Source organism: Hakea prostrata, chromosome 1, assembly GCF_041222555.1.
Source record: "Hakea prostrata isolate BN-2017 chromosome 1, UWA_Hpros_2, whole genome shotgun sequence".
NCBI lineage: Eukaryota > Viridiplantae > Streptophyta > Magnoliopsida > Proteales > Proteaceae > Hakea > Hakea prostrata.
In genome coordinates this window covers 41,584,058-41,602,136 of record NC_142600.1, presented here as the reverse complement: position 1 = coordinate 41,602,136, position 18,079 = coordinate 41,584,058, and the positions used below count along the sequence as shown (strand labels likewise).

The 18,079-nt window shown below is 39.2% G+C and overlaps 1 pseudogene across 6 annotated transcripts; it reads right to left on the bottom strand.

Moving 5' to 3' along the window:
• Positions 1 to 32: 32 nt before the first annotated feature.
• On the bottom strand, positions 33 to 8,958 carry LOC149028973 (vacuolar protein sorting-associated protein 28 homolog 2 pseudogene; annotated as a pseudogene). 6 transcript variants are annotated; one of them, XR_016170714.1, is made up of 5 exons: positions 8,838 to 8,957; positions 7,780 to 8,548; positions 2,084 to 2,127; positions 1,911 to 1,956; positions 33 to 871 (listed from the first exon to the last, which is right to left on the bottom strand). The product of XR_016170714.1 is annotated as a vacuolar protein sorting-associated protein 28 homolog 2 pseudogene, transcript variant X3 (transcript). The 6 variants fall into 6 exon arrangements; XR_016170712.1 differs by lacking the exons at positions 1,911 to 1,956; positions 2,084 to 2,127 and having other exon boundaries at positions 37 to 871; positions 7,776 to 8,548; XR_016170717.1 differs by lacking the exons at positions 1,911 to 1,956; positions 2,084 to 2,127 and having other exon boundaries at positions 40 to 871; positions 7,780 to 8,567; positions 8,838 to 8,956.
• Between the last annotated feature and the right edge of the window lie 9,121 nt (positions 8,959 to 18,079).

Genomic DNA, 18,079 nt, shown 5'->3' with positions numbered 1-18,079 from the left:
ATTTCTCCCAATTTTGTCTTTCCTCTTTCTTCTTTCTTGAGGCTTAATTTTTGAAATTTATTATACTTAATTTCTAATTGAATTCTAATTGCGGCAATTGTATAATTAACTGTCACGTGTCACAATACTAGATACCAATTACAGAGAATTGCATAGGTGTGAATCATAGAAGATCTAGATTCAATTCACAATTGTAATCTATTCACAACCCTACAATTTTATCTAGCATTCCTGCTCTCTCCCATTTCCCCTTGGTAGGGGAGGGATGATATCAAAAGAAGGTCCTCGTATCGTTAGATGGCCATCCAAGAAGTTCAAATGACAGCGCATTTCTAATACAACTTTGTATCATGACAGCATCTAAATATCCCATACCACAAAAATGAAACCTTCATCAACAAATATGGTGATTCTACTTTTTCAATAGTAATCCAATTTCTTCTTTGAATCAAATAATTTTAATCGTCAAATGAATTAGAATTTTACAAAACCATAATCGAAATGTTTTGAGATTATTTACACATGGGCATAATGAATACAAAAATTTCCACTATGGTATTTACTTTGCACAGAAGCCTTCTCATAAACGTTTTACAACAGAACCTTTCCCAAATAGGCAAAATGCATGCATCAGTATGGTGATTAGGAGAACTATAAAGATCCAATGAGGACCGTAAAAATGCAAAATAGTAACTTGCCATTAAACACTATAAAAACCAAATAACGAAGAGCCTACAATCAATAATATGATGCGACCTGCCTTCACTACCATGGCTAAAGATTGCCATTTTGAATGTGTTTTCAAATCTCCAAAGTTTTCCAGCTTCAGCAGTTACATATGACTACCCATCTGCAACCCAAAAAAGGAAACCTGCAAATCAACGTTATCAGTTATCACATACCATAATTTGCCTTCCAAAGTAGAGAGTACTTTAGAATCTTCACACATGATTGCCACATCCGAATTTAAGAACTTCAATTATTTATGGGCAAATTACTCAGACCTCCCCTGATTTATCTGACAAATATTTTTATCAAACCTCTGTATTTCTTACAATTACTCCATTACCCACTGAACCTAACAATACACAGCGGTGTATTTATACCTTGCTTCAGAAGAGCAAAACCATTAAGCCCTTATTCACCTTAACCTCCACTAGCCCCCTGAACGTTAGAACTGACCGTGTGAAAGAAGATGAAACCCAATCTGCTCTTTCTGTTCTCTCCTAAAATCTGCTTCTCTTCCTTTGTTCCTTTGTTTGGTCAATCTTTGCTCTCTGGTTGGGTTTTGTAGCTACTGGGTTTTCCATATTGAATGGTAGTATACATAGTCGTCATGGCAATGAGGCGATACAAAGTGGTTTAGGCCACTTGAGGCGGTGAGGCAATGAGGCGCCCTCCGAGGCACTTTTGAGGCAGTTGAGGTGTTTTAAGAGAAATTTTCGTGTACATAAAAAACACTCTAGTTCATCATAAATATAGCATATCTTACATAATAAAAGAACTAACATTAGGCTACAAGTCATCCAACATACCACAAACAAATCAAGTCAAAGTCACTGTACATCTAGCAATTAAAGACCGGCGTACATCTTAACTTACTTTGATCCCTGGGTAACACAGATTTCGAGCTCTTATTGCATAGTGGGCCAGTGGCACGGGGATGGATTTGCAGTGCAACAGTAAAAGCAAAGACCAGCTTCAACATATTACACATCCATGGCTAGCTGGGCTACCACCGGCATTCATAAAACCCAAGTTGGGATAATCGTTATCAGGAAAGGAATGTTGTCGAGGGAATGAAAGCAGTAGAAGTGAGAGAGAAAATATGTGAGCCTCCATTAGAAGAGGGGGAAAAAACAGCTGGAGAGTTTATGAAGAGAAAAAAGTGTTGTTGGAGAGGGACATACCTTTTCCAGAGAAGAAAGTCTAGAAAGTATCACTTGAGAGTTGCCGCTGCAAGGGACTAAAGTGTTCAGTTTTGTAAAATTGTAACAAAGTTTTGAAAAAAAAAAAAAAAAAGTCGCATGAGAGAGAGAGAGGGAGGGAGGGAGGGAGGGTGGGGAGAGAGAGAGAGACATACCTTGCCGAAGAAGAGAGTCTAGAAAGTATCACCCGAGAGTTCCCCTGCAAGAGACAAAAAGTGTTCGGTTTTGTAAAACTATAACAGAGTTTTGAAAAAAAAAAAAAAAAAAAAAAAGTCGCAGGGGGGGAGAGAGAGAGAGAGACCTTCACTGGAGAAGATAGTCGAGAAAGAATCGTTGCAGAGTTGCCACTTTGAGTGACGAAGGTGTTCATTTTGTAACACAGTAATAGAGTTTTGAAAGCGAAAAAGAAAGAAACAAAAAAAGAGTCACCAGAGACGGACAAAACTTCGCTAGAGAAGAGAAACAAGAAAGAAACGTCGGAGAGTTGCCATTCCGCCACAAGGTTTCCATTTTGTTACCTCCATTACAAAGAGTCATATTTTTTTACTTTCTTAAAGAAAAAGAAGAAGAGAACAGTCGCTGGAGTGAGTCGAGTGACATAACTTCGTTCTTCGCCACAGAGAGAGAGAGGGTTCACTGAGAAGAAGAGAATCTAATACGGTCATTGCAAGTCGCCAACGGTCGCTGCTCGAGAGAAAATTTCAAAACATGCTCTAGTCTGGTGTTGCAATTTGCGAATAGCCTTAGGTTAATCTTGATAGTATTTTTTCTTTTAATGTAATATGTTGATCCCATGTAGCATCAGAGTAAAATTAATAATAGAATAGGAATTTTCAGATCATAATCTAATGCTCTATGTATCACATTTTTTGTTTTAAAAAGAATTAAAAAGGCAGACGCCTTAGAGGTCCAAGGCGTCCGAGGCACCTGAGGAGACTTCTTGGACCCCAAGGCGACCGCCTTACAGAGCTTCCATAAGGCGAGGCTCTCCAGTTCTAAGGGCACCTAGGGTGATGCCTTAACAATTATGGTACTATACTAGGTTTCCACCTCTACAGCAGCATTCTTCTTTCGAAAGAACATACGGCTCGAACGTGACCTTCCAATACCTCAACTCTCTATATTGCTTCACGAGAACCTTGTTAATGCAAGCAAATTTATCTGTTCAACTTGAACTTGAAATGGGTTTTAAATAAAACCTCATTTAATTCCCAAATCCAAGAAAAATCACAAATTATTATCTGATACCTGCAAAGGAAATGGGGAATTCAAAACCAGAATGAGCACAAGACAACTTGTGAAATCCCCCGAACCCATGCATGTGTTCAGGACCGCGAACCCGGGCCTTAAGTCAGCGACAACTGTGGGCCATCCGAGTTGAGCCCGAAGGTTCGGAAGTGACCCAATGCAAATGGATGACTCTAGTGATGACTTGACACCTCTTCTAGAATTTAAAAGGAGAGAGAAGTTTAGTCATGAAGGTTTTAAAAGGTGATATTGGCACGTCCGTAAAATGATGATAGAAAATCCAAATGACGAGGTAACTTCGCTCATGCGTAGATCATTGAAAGACCTTTCTACCAAGCCAAAAATCTCCTAATTTGGACCCTGTTTGGCCTCTCAACCAGGGCCAGTCGATTGGGCCGATTGAACGGCCGGTCGACCGCCCCCTACCCAGTTCGGGGCAGAATCGGGTTTTTACTGTTTAAAACCCTATTTCTTGCTCTTTTTCTCTCATACTCGCATTTTATATTGCTAGTCCTAGGCTGAGGCTAAAGGAGGAAGAGAACCAAGGGAAATGAAGGTTTCTAACCATTCGGAAGCGTGCCGGCACCCGAGTCATTGCGGATTCATTAGAAAAGGTAAGAATCCTCAAACACTCTTCTTTGAGCTTGGTTTTGAGGTGTTCTTCGCAATAAATGATAGATTTGGGTAGTTGATGCATGTTAGGTCTATTGAATGCTTGTTTTTAATTATGTTTATGTTTCTCATTAATTTATAAGTGGTTTGTGCAAATCGTTGCGAACGGTTTCGCATTTTGACTCTTCGAGATGCCCGCGGCCGATTCGAAGAGCCAAATTTGGGGTTTTTTGATCTAGGACGAATTAGATCAAATTGAAGGTACCCTTAGGACCCTATTGCTGCCAATTAAATATTCCCAAAGTTTTATTTCTATTCGACTTCAAATCAGTAGCAAAATATTGAATTTTCACCGAAACTAGGTTTAGAACGGCGGGTTTGAACTAAATTGTCAGATTGGGTTTTGTTGGGTGATTTTGGGAACTCTTTTGAAACCCATTTGAATTTTAATTTGTGTCTATTATTCTTCTTGTGTGATTAGGAATTTTTGTGAGTTTAATCGCTGACTCGAGTGAACCAAAACTGTGAAATTAAGAAAGAAACCGAATTGAAAGCTGAGGAATGACTAACCATGTTGTGTATTATTAAGTGATGTTATTTTGGATCCCATTAGTGATATAAATTGCTCTAAATTGTTATCTATTATTATATGCCTATGTGTGACTTTGCGCGAATGGAAGGTAAGTTTGACGTTGGGTATCTTCCTTTATTTGAAACTTTATATTGATGATATGTATACAATATGAGAATGTATGTGATGAATATTGAATGGAATTATTATTCTTAGCTGATTTTATCAACTGGGGTTGTGGGTTTGCCCATTACCCTAGTGACCTCATGTGATGATATTTAGATTTAAATTGCATAAATGATAGGTGTCTAGAAGTGTTGGGGTGAAGAAATCCCTATGAGTACTACTAACATTCTGGTAGGGGTATTGAAGCCGGTTAACTCGTGATGCTAGTGGCTAGGTCCTGGATGTCAAATAGGTCCACTATCATCATAAAGAGGTAGGGTTGCATAAAATAGATAAGGGTTCTTGGGCGTTCAAAACCGGTAACCAATCCGTGAGAGGACATGGAGAGCATCCTATCTATTATATGTGGACGACCACTGGGTTAATGAATGGGTCCAACAGTGAGAGGACATGGAGAACATCTTGTCTATTATATGTGGATGACCACTGGGTTAAGGAATGGGGTCCAACCGATGTCTCCCGTTTAGGATTCCATTCATAGGTGAGAAGGTATTGAACCAAAAGGGTACTAGGCATAAGGGGAGATATTCGGACCATATGTAGTACGAGACTGTATGACCTTGCACTGGGCTTACGCTTATTATTGACACGCGTCAAATCTCATACTAAACGGTGATGTGAGAGATTGGTGACCTATACCCCAACCATAGTTCGACAGGACTTTACCCAACAACCGCGGAAAACCCAATAGACGTCTCTTGTTAAGAGAGAGTTACTGAGACTGCCCAAAGGAGATTGATGTTTATACTTAAAGCATGTCTACCATAGAGACTACATGATAGAGTTAGGAACATCGTATCATAATCATACTTCATTTTAACTATATTGTTAATCACATGCTTATCTTATGTTTATGATGTGGAAATGATTGATGAATGCATGACATGAATGTTAGTTAACCTTACTGAGTTCTATGAACTCACTCCTTTATTTGTGTATATTTTTAGACTCTTCTTCAGGTTATGACAACCCTGCTCCCACGGAGGATCCACTGTCAGGTGATTACCACGAGGGCATGATCAGGGAAGATATCGATGCACACGATACATCATACTCATGCCAAGATTGTTCTTATGGTGTCACCTTCCATTAGAATGATCCTTAAAGATATTCCACTGCAAACGATTTACTATCTCTTCAACTCTGATGTTCATTTGATTAACTTTAGTTAACTTCTACTTTAGTTGTTGGATGATTGTAATTGATATTTTGGATTTTTTGTTTCAATACTTGAACTTGATTATTCTTGTCCTTTTAATTATGTTATATCATGTGTTGTATGGAATTGTCACTGAACCTAGGTCTTGCGATGTATCACCCCCACGGGTATTCGGGTATGACCGGATCCAGCTGGGTAGGGTGTGACACAACTTGTTAGGCATTGCCCAAATCCCTTCCCCCACCTTCTCTCCATAACCCTCTATCTCTGTAGTTTTTCCCCATTTCACTTCCCTGAGGAATTTTTAGACCATTGCCGTGCAAGTAGAGATAACCTGGGGCTTCCTTTGGTTCTCCACTTGAGAACTTCGTTGTCTCCATGTAAAGATGGAGGATTAATTGGATTTGTAAGTTAGGGTTGAAATGAGACAATTGGCTTGAGTTAGCATTTCCTTGAGAGCAACACGGTACTTTCATTGAGGAGAAAATCAATAACATCAGCCCTATCAAGTGTTGTATGGTCAATAAAAAAATAAAAAATAAAATAAAAAAAGATTTTCAAATCAAGCCATTACCTAACCTTAAAACACTAATAAGCTAGGGCTGAATGATATAAAGTTTGCAAAGTAAAGGAGGTTAAAAATATTCATCAGAAATACAGGGGGTTTATGCTTGTTTATAATAAAGGTCAAAAGAGGTCTGAGTAATAAGCCCAGTATGTATATATATCTTAGAGCTTCAGCTCTTCATCCAACTAACAGTATCAAATTTCATATGAATAGACTTTTTAGTATAGAATCAAATTAGCAATAAATTTTTTTCCAAGAATTAAGTTCCACGATTAGCTGCAATGAGTGGAAACTATAAAACAGCTAGAACCATCAGATCCTTCTTCAGACACTGTCCCTATTTTTGATAAATATGTCTGTTATCCATTCTTACCCAAAACATTATTATTTCATAGATGTTAAATTTCATTCTTTTGGAGGCTTCACTGAACTAATGCTTTAGTGTGCAAGTCAGAGAGTAACCAGTACTAGGAGGTAGATTAGGCATCCAGCAGCATAAGACTAAGACCTGCACTAACAATGAAGTTTTGGGGTTGTATGCTTTTCTATTCATCTTTATGGTCTAGTGGGATCCTGCAGGAGAAACTGCCCGCCCTTTTCATTGTGCCTCTTGGAAGTGCCTTTCTGTCTCTTTAATATATTCCATACCGACACGAAGAAGACCCAGAATATGCAAGACATAAACAAATCATTCCTGCATTGCAACACCACAAGACATTTTCTTGTAGCCAATCTCTTCAACCACCCCCCAGTCCTTCGGGGGTTGTTCAGAAAGCTTTTCATCAACTAAGGGGTAACAAAGAGAGCAGGAATTTTGGAAGGATCAGTTCATAAGTTATGTTCCGAACTGTTCAATGACAGTCCTCTATCTAAATTGAAAACAATAGCATATGAGGCAGCTGTTATGAATGGTTGCTCAGGTTTAAGTCCATATGAGTGTTCACTGTATCCTTTGCAGGATTTTCAAGTACTAGAAGCCAAAGGGTACTGTAGAAACTTATCAACATCACATGATATGCTTCAAAAGATGACTCAATGTAGATGCACAAAGAGAAAAGAACTGTTTTCTTTTTCAACTCAAAACTTCATTTGACATTCATAATATAACTTCTCATATTCAAATATATTTCTCCAGATTAATTAGACAACATAAATACAAAAATAAATAAATAAATAAAAAGACTCAAAAAAGCAGTGTGCACCAGCAGAGAAATCTATATATCAGAATCAGATATTCTACACAACCCACCAAAAGAAAGAACAGGCAGGACATCAAATCTGATGTGTCATAACATGCTGTTTCATTTGATGGGCACAATATGCAGGCTGAACTTCCTTGATGTTGAACAAAATATAGTTTCAAAGATCTACGTCTTGTTAGCATCTAAAACAAATGTCAATTTTTTGGAACTATAAAAGGATTCATGGTAACAACAAACATTAACAAAGCAGCACTAAACAACCATTACAACTGATATATCAAAAGGAAATAGAGATCCTTACTTACAAGCTGAAGTGAAACAATCAGGATCCAGCATTAGGCAAAGCAGCCATGAAGGAGTTGTAGGAAGACTCCAGATCAAAGTGCAACTGTCTAGACTGTTGCTCTGTCAATTCATCAGCAGCTCCCATCTTAGACAACCTCCCAATCCATTCTTTCATCTTCACTCTTCCCTCGAAATCAGGTGGCAGTATACTAAGCTTGATAAGAGAAGCAGAGAGGTCAGAAAGCAAAGGATAAACCTGGTCCACAGCTACCATGTTGAGCTTCAACGAGTCCATTGCTGTAATGAAATTCTGCACACACTCAGCCACGGTTGCCGCCGACGTTGACGAAGTAGCAGCTGCTACTGCCCGGTGTTCAACGGTGGCAGGGACTCCAGAAACAACGAGACGGTTGAGAGCGGCAGGGCAATCCATCTTGTAGGTGTCAACAAAGCGTTCAACGCTGGGGACAGTATCCTTGAGCGTGGAAGTCAAGGTCTTGAACTGGCCAATAAGCTTCAAAGACTCTGGCTCGTACTCGGCAGATGAAACGATGTCTCGAACATAGGCTTTCTCGAGCTTCTCGGTGACCTTGATAATGGCGTATAGGTCAGCAAAATTATCATACATCTCACGCTCCCTCTTGTCGCTCCATAAATTCACCTCCATTGAGACTGGAAGAAGCAAATTTAGGGTATTTTATACAGTTGACTTCCTTCTTATTTCAAAATCCGAGCTTGGATTCTGGAACTGGATGGAGAAGACTACGGGCCACGCGCAGAGAGGACCTTCTTTAATGAAATATAACCACTAAAATTTGAGAATTTAGATAAACCAATTCAATAATAAGAAGGCGATCAAAAGTCGAAATACATAACAAGGGGAAATGGGGCGAATTCAGAAACCCAATTCTGGAAGCTCTACTACAACCTAAAAACGCGTCTAAAACCGATTTCTGAAAAATGTGTCTCAGCAATTCAGAATGATAGTAAAATTCGATGATTCTTTCTTCAAACTCTAACGCTAAAAAAAATCGAAAACCAGAGATAAAGCAGAAGCAAAGAAAGGGAGAGAACTTACAGAAACGTCGAAATCGGAGGTTCCGCTGCGCAGATTGAATTCGGAGGAGAAAGAGGTGATGATGACGAAGGGGAAGGGGAAGGGGAAGGGGAAGGGGGAGGAAAGAAGCCAGAAGGTGATGGTTACGTATTGAAGGAGATCAATGACGGTAACGTGTACGGAAGAACAGCGCATAAAAAAACTGGAATTTTCTTTTTCCTTCCTGCTGCCTGCAGCCAATGAACCGGATCTTATTACGTAATCATAAAGAAATCGGACGGTCTAAGGTGAACTAGCGGGAATTTTGCTTTGAACATGTTTTTCTTATGTCAATACAGGATTGGTAAAGTCGTAATATTCATAATTCTCAGTGGAGAGGACATGAATTCAACCCTTGGAAATGACAAAGCCCCTCTGAGGATGAACCTCGGACAAAAAAAAATTTTCCTTATTATATTACATTTAAGGGTTTTACATTTTTAAAATTTAAAAAAACAAAAACCAAACTCTACGCAACTCTAATCCCTTATTTCACAAGTCCTAGTTTTTCTGAGTTCAATTCTTTAAAATCAACGATTATCCCATTTATATACTCGGATTTAAGAGTGATTCATCTTCTTCAAGAATCATTGGATACGGTGACATCCTCTTTTGGTTGTAGATCTACATTTGGTTTTTAATTTTTCAATTTGGGTTTTTTAGATGTTCGGATTTGGATTTAGAGTTGTGCCATCTTGTTTGCGGGAAGATCAAGGAGGTGGATATAATGCAAGATGAGAAGAAGTTGGTGATGATGGAAGCAAGGAAAATGATTTAGGGGAAATAAATTCCGAAAACATACATAATGTTCAATCCACCCCACTGAAACTGGGTTATCCACTAAACTATGTCGTAAGAACAAAAAATCAATTCACATGCCTCCTATTGACAAACACTAGCGTGACTATTTTTTTGGTCATCACTAAGGACATTTCATTAAGTAAAAGCATCCAAGGTCATAGACTTAGATGAAAACGTAGAAGGAGATACAATAAAACAAGGTGGGATGCCCCATTAATGTCGAAGAAGTTTGAAGCGATTTGCTCCCCTAAAGGCTACATACACTGTAACAACCCCCATATATTTCTAACCCGGGATCCGTATTGCAGGTCCGAAAATTCGAAGATCTAGTCGGGTTAATTTGTGGAGTGTCTGGATAGAAGTCCATGACCCATACCCTGAATCCATGGATTTGGATTCTCTTGTTGAAGAGCCTGTCTTGCTTGGTGGTTGGACTTCTATAAGGCAAGTAATGTCTGGAGATGTCCGGAATGAAGGTAAGACCTCCTCCATGTGTTCATTAAGGTTAGGTTGTACTTGGACATCAACCCCCTGAGCAAAGCACCCTTGTATAGCAATATACTAAGGGGCGGTTGCTAGTGGCAGTTGATTAGAGCAAGCGACCGTCTGGTCCTGGTTGCGGGGTTTTGCTCTATTTTGCCCCCAGACTTCTATAAATAGCAACCCTCGCCTATTTTACGAATATTATATTCGAGATTGCTGTTTTTGGAGGTTAGACGGCCGTGGAGACGTGTTGGAAGGTGATTTGAAGTGTTGTTAGTGTTCCAGAAGCTTCTACTGGTCTTTATAGCTAATTTGGTTGACGTAAGTGATTCCCTGTTCACTCATACTCCAAATTTAGCTATGATAAAAGTAAATTAGTATTCTTCTTTGGTTGTTCATGATCCTTCTATTACAATACTTACCTTTTTAATGATCTTGGGGAGATCAGATCCGAAAACGAAACCTTACTTTTGTGAAAAGGGCTGATCTAATCAAGAGGGAGGATTCTGGATATCCAAATTGATGTCAATTATTAGGTTTAGTATCACCATTGGTTATGGGAATGATAGATTTGAAATTCGGACTATGATCATCCAAAATTCGGATTGAAATCGGATGATCAGAAGCTTGAGTTTCAGATTGAAACTCTCTGTTTTTGGGGCGGTCACTAATGGCGGTCCCTCAGACCAAGCAACCAGCTGGTTTCCAATGACAAAATGACTTTTGGATTTTGACTGATTTGATTCATTCAACTTATACCTTATTGTAACCCTGTATATATGTGTTCTCTGTTTCAAATAAAAGTCTTATAATTGTTTCTGGTTTGCAATTTAGAGGAATTCTACTTATTTACAGGTAAGGACATACAATCCTATCTTTATGTAATGACTTGAACACGCTAGTCCAGTGTCTGTTATTACTGTTCTTTCATTTCATATACTGTTGTAACATTGTTTAGCATGTTGATCTTATTATATGCTTGTTGTTTGTACTGTCTTTACATATACTTTATCAATTATAAATGTGATATGATGATGGTTGATGGTTTGTGGTTCTTATGGAAGGGGTATTCCATTAGGATATCTTGGCTTGATATATTAGAGGGTTGTTGTTACATCCCCCCAGCCGGTACCCTAACTGGCATACCCAGGTGTGTGATCCACAGCCCCGAAGATCAAGTATCAAGGAAATCATCCTCCCACACATGCAATAACATAATCATGAACAGATAAAATCAAGTATAATATTATAAACAAAAGATCCAATCAGGAAATGAATATAGTATAATTCAGAGTGCAAGAAAATGATATCGATGTAATCACATAAAAAAGAAGTAGAGTAAGGCGGAAACTCACTCCATAGTTACAGCAGAAATGTAGTACGTAAGTCTAAAAAGAATTACAACTGAGTTTAAAGGAAAACGAGGAAAGAATGTCAACTGAACTATGAGTTTTCAATCCTATAGATAACATCTTCAAAATAGTGGATTTCATCAATCCAACATAGATGTTCCAACTCTACGTTACGCCTAATCGTAGTACGCAACTTGATCGCTCGAGGGATCATCAGTGTGATCTTCATAGTTGCCAGGACTTTGCGTGAAGTACGCTTCATCAGTTTGCGCTTCATTGTACTGTCCTTCATAGTAGTCAGTACCTGTAGAATAATATAACAAAAAGATTGTACAAAAAGGAGTGAGTTCGAATGAACTCAGCAAGGCAAGTTAACTCATAACAACATAAATAACATACAACAGATCATAACAAGATGCAATGCAATATGAAACATATAATGTATGTATGCATCTAAACTCTATGTATGCTGGTCTCTATTGGCAGACATGCTTTAAGTCATAGCACCATACTTCTTTAGGTAGGTCTCAAATCACTCATCATCAGTTGGTAATGGGTCTGGCATCCCTCGGGACATTCCATGGCTGGGGGTTAAGTTACCGCTCTCTCACATCACCATTGGTCTAAGTACTGGCGCATGTCAGGGTTAAACCTAGCCCAATGCAAGTCATCTACTCAGTCACATCAACTCAGTTCCAGATACGTCCATTCCTCATCCCTAACGATCCTTTCCGGTATCCTTCACACTAGAGTCCTAATAGTCCCTGACTACGGACTCATCAACCCTATTGGTTATCCACATATTGTAAACGGGAAGCTCTCATGTCCTCTCACGGGTTGGTTACCGGTCTTGAGCGCCCATGAGCCCAAGTCTATCCATATGCAACCCTCCAATAAATGGCCCCCACAATGTGATTCCCGTCCTCTCACGAGTTGGTTACCGGTCTTGAGTGCCCGTGAATCCCCACTGCTGCCATGGGTCGTTTGGTCTCAATTCCCTTCCGAATCGAGTCTGTATGATGGGGACATCCTAGCCAAACACTGCTAATCAGTCCTAGGTATGACACCCAATGATTCGGGAAATCGTCAATGGGCAACCCTAGAAACATCCCATACTATTTCTGATAATGTCCAAGGACAGAAGTGTCAAAAGGACACTTCCAATCCCAAACCATACTTAATCAAACACATTCTCAGATCAGTCATGACATACACAATCAAGAACTCATCATATAAAAGAGAATATAAAAGCATGATCTAATCATTGAACAATATAGTAATAAGCAATTCATATAAGCTTGAATAATGAAAAAGAAAACATAAGTAAAGTGCTACTGTACTTACAGTAGTACATCAGAAGTATAAAATACAAGAACAGTAAATAAACTCAGAGTTTCTTAAAGTAGAAACCAGAGAGTATGCGATATGTTATTATGAAATAATTGTCCTTACCTTGATTATCGACAAAGATAATCCAAAGATCAAAGAGAGCAACTCCCAACTTAGCAAATAAACCCCTAACAATCATAGATACAACATTAGGAAAGATACCTAAAAGATCAGAGAGCAAACGAATCAAACAGAGCGAAAAACGAAGCTACTGACATCATTGGTTGAGTGCTTGGTCTATTGACCCAGTCGACCAACCGAGTCAGTACGGAATTGTAGAAACTAGATCGGTCATAGCTTCTTCGTTTGAAGTCGGATTGATTCGAAATTCGAAGGGGAACTTCCTAGAATGTATTAGAACTATATGGGAAGGTAAAATCATCAAGTCAAGGTCAAGAGATGGGTTCTTGATTTGAACCAAGAAGTTAGGGTTTTAGCTTTATGGCTCTCATGAACAGGCTAGGTGTGACATCCAGCCCAAACCTAGCCAGGAAACCTGATTTGTTTTGGGTGAAGTAGGGTTTGTTTAATGTTGACTTTGAAGTTGGACCGTGATTTCAGTTTTACTATCTTTGAAAATCTTAGGAAGCCATGTCAGACTTTTCCCTTAGGGTTGATCCAATGTCCCAAAATGAAGGAAGAAGTCTTTGTGGGCCATCTCAGTAGAAGATATGGTGTTTGACCCAAAACCCATGGATATTGATGATGGTGTTTCCTTATGGAAACCTTATTTGATTTGGAGTTGGACTACTCACTTGTGAAGAAGAACTTGGTTGATGGGCCTAAAGCTTAGTTGGACCTGGTTTGAAGACTTCCCTCCATACTAGGTAAGTAGTATGATGTGTTGAAAGAAGCCCATCCAAAAATATTGAAGTTAAGCCCATTAAATCCCTATTTTTGAATAAGCTGTCCAAGCACGGGCATTTTGGTAAATTTCTATTTTGAAGGTTTTTTAAAAGCTTTATTTCTTTTAATTTCGTGGTAAACTATCCCACTATGTTTCTAAGCCTTGGAGAATGTGGGAAAAGCCCTAGAACCTCTCCTCCAAAGCCAAGGAAGATCCTCAAGCATCGTTCAGGTTTCTTCATCAGTTTCTCTTCTAAAAGGTTAGTATTCAATTCGTTTCTTCTTTAATTCATTCTTTCTTCTCTACTTCTGATCTTCTGATCATGAGAGGGGTATTACACTACTGTAATGATCTCTTCTCTAATCCTTTTAGCCCTAGAGTGAATCCCCCAATTCACTCTATGTTCTTGAAGCCATATGACGATGAAGCCATATGGCGATGATTCTTGAATTGGACTCCACCAAAGATCTTGATAACACTTTCCCTGATTTTTCTACCTATCTTTATGATTGTGGGGAAGGTCTCATATTATGGCCATGACCTTCCCTTGTGTCCTCATGATTGAGGAGTTGATCCCTAATATTCCTTGGACCATTGGAAATCAAAAGGGAGAGATTTTGAGGGGAAATTCTTGGGAACCCTTTTATTTATGTTAATTCATTGGACCCTCCCCAAAACCTTTCTTGATTGTAAATTCTTGTGCCCTAAGGGTGAATCTTTATTCTCCCTAGTCTTTCCGTGGGACACACGGATCCTTGTTAGTAAATCCCTAATCATATGATTAGAATTTCTTTCCTTTCACTTTAATTGAGAACCTTATTTTCTCTCATTGGTATACCCTTCCTAATGCCATTCTTGATTTTGAAATACTAATGAGATGTTCCTTTATCTATCCTGGGCTGTTTTTGTGAGAGTTAATTATGGGTAACTCTCATGAGAGGTAACCATATATGAAACCCTAATGTTCTTTTATTTGTTGGAAACTCCCCAACACCTTTTTAGATTGTGCATTCTTTGTTTCTCTTTCCCTAGGGTGAATCTTGATTCTCCCTAGCCTTTCCATGAGAGCCATAGGTTATGTATGATGAAACTCTAACCCCTTTGTTATAGACCTATTAAGATTGATTTTCGGATTAAGATCTCCCCCATGTCTTCATTAGGGTTAGGTTATACTTGGTCATCAACCCCATGAGCAAAGCACCCTTGTATAGCAATATACATGGGGGCAGTTGCTAGTGGTGGTCGATTGAACCAAACGACTACCTGGAGCGACCGCCCAGTTCTGTTTTCGGGGTTTTGCCCTAATTTGCCCCCTAACTTCTATAGATAGTAAACCTCGCCTCTTTCACCAATATTTTATTCGTGGTTGCTATGTTTGGAGGTTAGACAACTGTGGAAACGTGCGGGATTCAGTTCTGAAGTGCTATTAGTAATTTGGAGATCAATCCTTCCCTTTTTCTGGCTTTCTGGTGCGAGGTATTGATTTCACCCTTCATTCTTTATCTTCTTTGTCTTTTAATTTAGTGTTAACCCATCCCCTCATCATGGTGGTTACCCTCTTTGTTCATTGTGACTCTCTTTCCAATCTACTTGAGGTGATTTATCCGAAAACGAAACCCTACTTTTGTGAAAAGGATAGATCCAGTCAAGGGGAGAATTCTGGGTAATCTATTTATGGTGTTTGTTAGGTTTCTTGTCACCCAGTGGTTATGGGAGTGTTAGATTCGAGATTTAGGCTATGATCACTCGAAATCCGGATTGAAAACGAATGATCAGAAGCCTGAGTTTCAGATTGAAACTCTCTGTTTTTGGGGCGGTCACTAGTGGCAGTCGCTCAACCTAAGCGACCTGCACGAGCGACCGGCTGGTACACAATGACCATTTGACTTCTAGATTTGATCCGTTTTGATGCATTCAACTTATATCTTATTGTAACCCTGTATATAGGTGTTCTCTGTTTCAAGTAAAAGTCTTATAATAGTTTCTGGAATTCAAGTTAGAAGGATTTTACATAATTACAGGTAAGGACATGCATTCTTATTTATATGCAATTACATATACATGATGATTCAGCTGTTCTATTTACTATTCTTTGATCATGTATCTTGCTGTAATTGTATAAAGCATGTGAATCTTATGGTATACTTGCTGTTTGTGGTGTTCCTTGATGTACTTCATCTTTTATGATATTGCACAATTGTTCATGGTATAATAAAGAGTGATGTAGTGTAGTTGTGATGGAAGGGGTATTCCATTGGGATATCTTGGTTGGAGATATCAGAGGGCTGTGGTATGGGACACATGCTCACTGATGCCTCTAGCACTATCATGATTACTTGATGACATACCTAGGAGAGTCTAGAATTGCATGGCTAGGTATCCCACATGTTATTACCCTTTCGGCAGGGGAATTGAAGCCGGGTGACCCGTGACAATGGTGACGTGACTCTGTTTCATCCTACAGTGGTAACCAGTCCCATGCGGAGACTCAGTGGTCCATTGTTGGTCATGCAATGGTAGGGTTGCATATGTTAGGGTTGGGCTCATGGACGTCCAAGGAACGGACCGGGTGTCGTGAGGAGTCATGAGAGCATCCGCCCCAACTATATGTGGATAACCATAGGGTTAAGGAGTGGAGTCCAACAGCGGTAGCCAGTCCGTGAGGGTTCTCACTCCTAGGTTGCGAAGGATACTGAACCAGTTGGTTGGTGCCATAGGGGAAGTATTTGGAGTCCATATAGTATGTTACCATTATGACTTGCATTGGATTAGAAACCCCGACATGCGCCAGTACTCATTGCCAATGGTCGTGGTGAGAGAGTGTTGACTTAACCCCCAGCCATGGTTTGAGAGCCAGGTGTGGACTTACCCCTTTGCCCAGGATCCCTACAGAGGTAACCAGTCCTTGCCGGATCAGAGTGACTAGACCTACCCAGAGGAGGGCTGGTGTATATCTTAAAGCATGTCAGCTGTTAGAGACTTGCATAGTTAGATCTTAGTAGCATTCATATTTCTGCATACCATTTCATATATGCATTCGTGGATTGTATTGATATATATATATATATATATATATATACCATCATAAGTGCGTGGGTGACATAGCGCGTATGCGAGAGCCACACATGGGCGGGAGCGAACGAATCGTTTAATCTCCTCACCGTTGATCACGTGATTTGATTTTATTTTATTTTTACCACAGTGTGTGTGTGAGTGCCATGCACTTGTCTTTCGGTGATTAACAGAATTGGGTTCTGCCTGAAAGACGTGAGGGTCAAGTGACCAGGACTGTTATGGTGACAATAAAAACTTTCTCAAATCTCAGATTTGATTAAATCATTGTTACTCCGAATCCTTCGGTGCACCACATGCCTTTTCCATATTAACTGATCTTACACAATCAAGATGCCCAGCCACTACCTACGTTGCCCTAAAGCACATAGCAGGCAGGACTTACTTGCAGGACTTTAGGACTGGCACATCAGATCATGTAGTGCTCAATTTAATTAGTACACAGGTCTTATAGGGAATTTATGCCAGATTCATCCCGGTAACAAAGATAAAACTTCCTTTGAAATTTGTGATAAAATAGAAAATAAAGATTAAGAAGTGAATATACATATGAAGTGCAGATGATGCATGATGTCAAATTTTAGAGGGGCCTAGGAGAGATGATAGAAGCACGACTGTAGGCTTTCATCCTCAAATCCTTCCTCTAAGAAATTAATAGAAAGAAATATATATAAACAGAGGCTTAAGATAAGCTGCATCTTAACCACTTAGGGTTCCCTTTCAGGATCCCCGAAGTGTTAACTAAATACTAAGTAGAGAAAAGATCAAAACATACCATTATGAAAGCTTGTCTTTATTTCTTCAAGAGAATGTTACAAAGTAAGAACTTGTTACAAGAGTGAGCACCATTACACTTGGAGAGCCAAGAAGAGAAAGAAACTTCACACTCATCTATTCCCTCCTTATTTAAAAATGGTATCAGAGCAGTGTGAAGTTTCTTTCTCTTCTTGGCTCTCCAAGTGTAATGGTGCTCACTCTTGTAACAAGTTCTTACTTTGTAACATTCTCTTGAGGAAATAAAGACAAGCTTTCGTAATGGTATGTTTTGATCTTTTCTCTACTTAGTACTTAGTTAGCACTTCGGGGATCCCGAAAGGGAACCCTAAGTGGTTAAGATGTAGCTTATCTTGAGCCTCTGTTTGTATATATTCTTTTCTATTTTTTCTATTAATTTCTTAGAGGAAGGATTTGAGGATGAAAGCCTACAGTCGTGCTTCTATCATCTCTCCTAGGCCCCTCTAAATTTTGACATCATGCATCATCTGCACTTCATATGTATA